Here is a 5,764-nt window from a genome sequence, read left to right as displayed (position 1 = left end):
GTTCATCTTCTTCCACTTAGTTTTGAAGTAGGAGTTATGTTAGGGTAACTCAGAAACTCTCCTTCCATGCTTGCGGAAACTCGTTTTTTCTCCATGTAAGTTGAGCAAAACCTTCATCTCTTTTCCTTTTCGCATCTGTTTCGCAGTTTTGGCCTGATTCTGTTTGTGGTCATGGCCTCACTATTCCTTACTTGATCTTGGTTGTCAGCTCCTTAAGTAGTTGTCGTCTCGTGGTGCTCTATTGTTGGAGCTCGTTTTGCTGAGTTGATCTTTGTTCAGGTAAGGGAAGCTAGAATTTCTTCATGAATTGTACTTATTTTTGTTTTGAAATGTGATGAGTATGTTTGATTGATGATTGCACTGAATGTGGATGAATTTCATGTTTGAGTATCGATGGGTTGGAGAATTTTAGGTAGTTTAGAATGCAATTGGAATGAGAGATATTGATTGTTGCAATTGTTCAGTTTGATATCATCTATAAACCACTTTGAAATGAGTTTGAGAAGATAAAAGTGCAAGATATCAAATTGTGCAGTGAAACAAGTCAAAATCTCACAACCAAGAAGCATATGGTGTGGCGCTATTCATTTTCCTACACTACACACTTTTCATAAAATGAAGGTTCCTACTTCGATAACCGTTGGATTGAGCTAAAAATTAAAAATTTGATTCTTAACACAGTTCTTGACTTTGACTGGTGGGATCTTGAATTGGAACTCTGTAGTGAGAGAAGTTTTTATCGCAAGGTTGTAGTTTGGTTATTGATATCATTGACCTTTGTTGCTTGTTTGGTGTATAACTTTCTTTATAGTTATTCAATTAAGTTGGTTCTTGTTGCATCTGGTTCTTGATTCAATCATATTTAATTTGAATATAAATACAAAATTTTTGGAGTTTTACATAAGCTGCAGTTTTATTTCTAAAATCCCAAATTGTTTGCATAATGTGTTGTTAAGTTGGATTGGATAAAAATCATAAGAATTAGTTATTTTCCAAGAGAGACATATGTTATATGGTTTTTAATATGTGTTTTCAAATGCTTGTGTGATAATATAGGTGATCCCATGGGGGAGATCCTATTTGATTTAATTAGTAATGTGTTCATTGATGTAAGGAGTCACTACTGAAGGTGTATCCTGATACTCTAATGTTCATTCAAGATTCATGTAAAGTGGAATGAGTCATTTGGTGAGAGGGGCAGGAGGTCCTGTCTTTAAGAACAGCCCCTGAGTTCTTATGAAGGTTAAAGGGACTAATCTTGTGTGGTAGGGTGAAACTCATTGACAATGACTCTGCAGGTCGTAGAGACCACCACAAGTGTAAAAACCACCAAGAATCATACATCAATATCCAGATCTGGATAATTGAGTCTAAAGTGTCATTTTGTGTGATGGATTAGTTGATATTGGTTAGCTTGGTGTAATTGGTGCATTGTTCTGCAATTCTTTTGAGTGTTATATATATATATATATGTGTGTGTGTGTGTGTGTGTGTGTGTATGTATGTATATAGATGTATTTTTTTTCTTTTTGCAATTAACTTACTCTTTCTCTCCGTGTTTGTGTTCTCTGTTTGACTTTTTCTTTGTGCAATGATCACCAAATACTTTGTGTGAGCAGACGTGAAGATTCTTGGGGTTTGTTTATATGGTGGTGATGCTGTTGTCTAGTTTTGGGCGAGGTAGCTAATGCTCTTTTGAGTACCTTTCTGTCGAACTATTTTATTTTTGTAAGTTTCTTACTCTGTGAGTAAATTTTCAGTTTAATCTAATCTATGTTTAGATTTTAGTTATGGCATATGTTTTGTGCCTTAGTTTCTTGTTCAGTATATTATGTTGGGAATTTTGGGTCATGCATATATATGATACATAATTAAATGTGTTAGGGCCATTATTTATAAAGCCAAATAATAAAGTGATCTGACTAAATCAAAGATTTGGCTAAAGGCATATGTCATGAAAATAAATATTATGTAGAGACCAGTTAGTAATTTCTAATTTGATGAGGGACCAAATTAGAAATACTAAAACTTAAGTAATTTAGTTTATAACTGCTCGTGGTCCCCTTCTGAGAGCACACATAGAGTCATAACGTACTCTTCCTGTTCCTTTCTCCCTATCCCCCATCAAGAGATAAAACCAAAGGGAAATAAAGGTGCTCTACAGGAGGAAGATCAAACCAAAGGGAAATCAAGGTGCTCTACAGGAGGAAGATCATTGTGCATATAGGAGTGCTATAATATTATCGTTATGGCCAATTCAGGTACGCTTATGTTTACTATTTACAACATGATTATCAGTATGGGTATGAGATATTGTTTATGAGTTTATGATTTATGATTGATTATTAGAATCAATATTAAGATCATATTTTGCGTTTATGCTTTCATGTGGTATCAGAGCCACCCATACTTGATTCATGTTTGTCTTTGATTAATTTAATTAATTTCTATTCAGAACCCTAAATCCCTAGTTCTGAAACCCTTAATCCCAATTTTATTTTTGGGAGAAAAACCCCAAATTAAGAATCCTAGGGTTTCTTAAAACCCTAATTGAAGTAAATTATTTTAATTAATTTTGAATTTTGGGTTCAAGACATTTGAACATAAGGATTTATATTTTAGAATATAAATAATTTTATTTATTTATTTTATATATTTTTTGGTTGTTTAATATATAAAATAAATATATTTAGTTTTGGAATAAATAAAAACCCCAAATTGAGAATCCTAGGGTTTCTTAAAACCCTAATTGAAGTAAATTATTTTAATTAATTTTGAATTTTTGGTTTAAGACATTTGAACATAAGGATTTATATTTTAGAATATAAATAATTTTATTTATTTTATATATTTTTTTGGTTGTTTAATATATAAAATAAATATATTTGGTTTTGGAATAAATATATAATCAAATTTTGGTTTTGTTTAATATTTTAAATGAATTAATTGAATCAAGAAGTCACCAAAGTGACCTCTCTTGAGTAGATAGTTCATGAAAAATGTTAAATGTTGGTGTTCATGTACGTTCATGCGGGTATTGATCGGCCCAAAGGAAGATTAATATTTGGCCGAATGCATACACACATGTGATGATAAACATGTGATAATTATAAGGATTTGCTTTGTCGATGATAAATTAATCCAAAGATTGGTTTGTTATTGGACGTGCTTTATTATCAATGTTTGATCATTACAACCAGATACCTCTAGCAGTTGATATCACTGTCCAAAGACTTGATATTAATGGTGCATTGGGTGTTTTGGGATGGGTTAAACCATTATTTGAATATTTTTATAATGATTTATTTTATTATGTGAGCATAATAAGTTATTCCTCTAGTTTTATATATACAGCTATAATTGCTTCTGTATCTACTAATATGAATTCTGTTCCGATCCTCAACGAAACATATTTTAAGGACTGGAAAAGGAACATGAAAATTGTTCTCAACTGCATAAGTCTAAAGCATAGTCTTGCTATGGTCTGTTCTGAGGTCAATTTAGCGTCAGTACCTAGTAACACTTGGTGGTTAGACTCAGGTGCTACTACTAACATCAATGTTTTTATGAAGGGTTGCTTGAACTACCGGAAGCCAACTGATTCTGAAAGATGGATATATGTTGGAGATGGCAAATCGATGGAGGTGGAGGCTATTGGGAATTTTAGATTATTATTATGTACTGGTTTTTATTTGGATTTGAAAGACACTTTTGTTGTGCCGTCATTTAGACGGAATTTAATTTCAGTTTCTTATTTGGACAAATCCGGTTATTCTTGTTCATTTGGAAACAATGAATTTAGTTTGTCTTTTAATTCAAATATTGTTGAAACTGGTTCACTTTTGGCTTATGATAATCTATATTTGCTTGATACTGTGACCACCTATAATGAAACCCTCAATACAGAATCTCATGGTACTAAATGTAAAATTGACAATACTCAATTATGAGCATTATGGCACAAGCGCTTAGGTCACATCTCTAAAAATAGAGTTGAACGACTTGTGTCAAATGGAATCTGAGAGTCCATTGACTTCACAAACTTTGATGTTTGTGTTGAATGCATTAAGGGCAAACAGACCAAAGCGAAGAGATTAGGTGCATATAGAGCTTCAGACGTCTTAGAGTTGATTCATACGGATATTTGTGGGCCATTTCCTACACCTTCTTGGAATGGTCAACAATACTTTATATCATTGATAGACGATTACTCAAGATATGCATACTTATTTCTTATACATGAAAAGTCACAGTCTTTGGATGTGTTCAAATCTTTTAAAGCTGAAGTTGAAAATCAACTCAACAAAAGAATTAAGTTTGTTAGATCTGACGGTGGTGGTGAGTACTATGGCAGATATGATGGATCAGGTGAACAGCGTCCATGACCTTTTGTCAGGTACCTAGAGGAGTGTGGAATTGTCCCACAGTACACCATGCCGGGATCACCCAGTATGAATGGTGTAACTGAGAGACGAAACCGAACTCTTAAGGATATGGTAAGGAGTATGATTTGTCATTCCACCTTACCAAAGTCACTCTGGGGAGAGGCACTAAAGACGACAGCTTATATTCTAAACAAAGTACCAATTAAAGCAGCTACTAAAACACCTTATGAGCTTTGGATTGGGCGAAAGCCTAGTCTAAAGCATTTCCATGTGTGGGGTTGTCCAACTGAGGCAAGGCCTTATAAGCCAAATGAAAAGAAATTGGACTCCCGAACAGTAAGTAGTTACTTTATTGGTTATTCTGAGAGATCCAGGGGATATAAATTTTATGATCCCATATTAAAGACAATTTTTGAGACAGAGACTGCTACATTCTTTGAGGATATTGAGTTTGGGGGGAAGAATCAAATTAGGAAATTTGTTTTGGAGGAAGAATCGGTAATAATTCCAGAACCAATTCAAACAATTATTTTTGATGACGTAAGTTCGGAACCTCCACAAAACATTGCTGATGAACCCCATACTCAAGATAATTTGGTTGTTCGTGAAGAACAAACTCAAGATCCTCAACAACCTATGCTTCATGAGCCAACACCTTTGCAGAGATCCATGAGAGAAAGGAGAAGTGCCATTTCAGATGATTATGTTGTATTTCTCCAAGAAAATGAAGATCCTAACAATGGTGTGATGGAAGATGACCCAATCACCGTCCGTCAAGCCATACAAGATCCTAATTCAGAAAAAATGGATTGAAGCAATGAGAGAAGAGTATAAATCCATGCAAGACAATAAGGTTTGGGAACTTGTCCCATTACCAGAAGGTGTGAAATCCATTGGTTGTAAATGGTTATTTAAGACCAAACGGGATTCTAACGGTAATATGGAGAGGTATAAGGCCCGTCTTGTAACTAAGGGATTTACTAAAAAGAAGGGATTGACTTTAAAGAGACTTTTTCTCCAGTTTCATCAAAAGACTCTTTTAGGACAATTATGGCTCTTGTTGCACATTATGATTTGGAACTTCATCAAATGGATGCCAAAACAGCGTTTCTCAATGGTGACATTGACGAGACAATCTATATGGTGCAACCAGAAAATTTTGTGTCGGGAGACCCAAAGAATATGGTTTGCAATTTGACTAAATCCATTTATGGACTAAAACAAGCATCACGTCAATGGTACCATAAATTTCATCAAGTAATTCTCTCATTTCGCTTCGAGATGAATCTTGTTGATGATTGTGTGTATCACAAATTTAAGGGGAGCAAGTTTATTTTCCTGATCTTGTATGTTGATGACATTCTGCTTGCCACTAATGA

At 34.1% G+C, this 5,764-nt stretch overlaps 1 long non-coding RNA gene across 1 annotated transcript; it reads left to right on the top strand.

Annotated features, from left to right (window-relative positions):
* On the top strand, positions 1–2,255 carry LOC114171567. The gene is made up of 4 exons (XR_003601586.1): positions 1–95; positions 209–279; positions 1,620–1,728; positions 2,130–2,255. It is a non-coding gene; the product is annotated as an uncharacterized LOC114171567 (long non-coding RNA).
* Positions 2,256–5,764: the final 3,509 nt, after the last annotated feature.

The sequence above is a fragment of the Vigna unguiculata genome, chromosome 2 (assembly GCF_004118075.2).
Source record: "Vigna unguiculata cultivar IT97K-499-35 chromosome 2, ASM411807v1, whole genome shotgun sequence".
In the NCBI taxonomy this organism is placed as follows: domain Eukaryota; kingdom Viridiplantae; phylum Streptophyta; class Magnoliopsida; order Fabales; family Fabaceae; genus Vigna; species Vigna unguiculata.
Note: the sequence above shows the minus strand (reverse complement) of the source record. Positions and strands in the feature narration are given on the sequence as shown.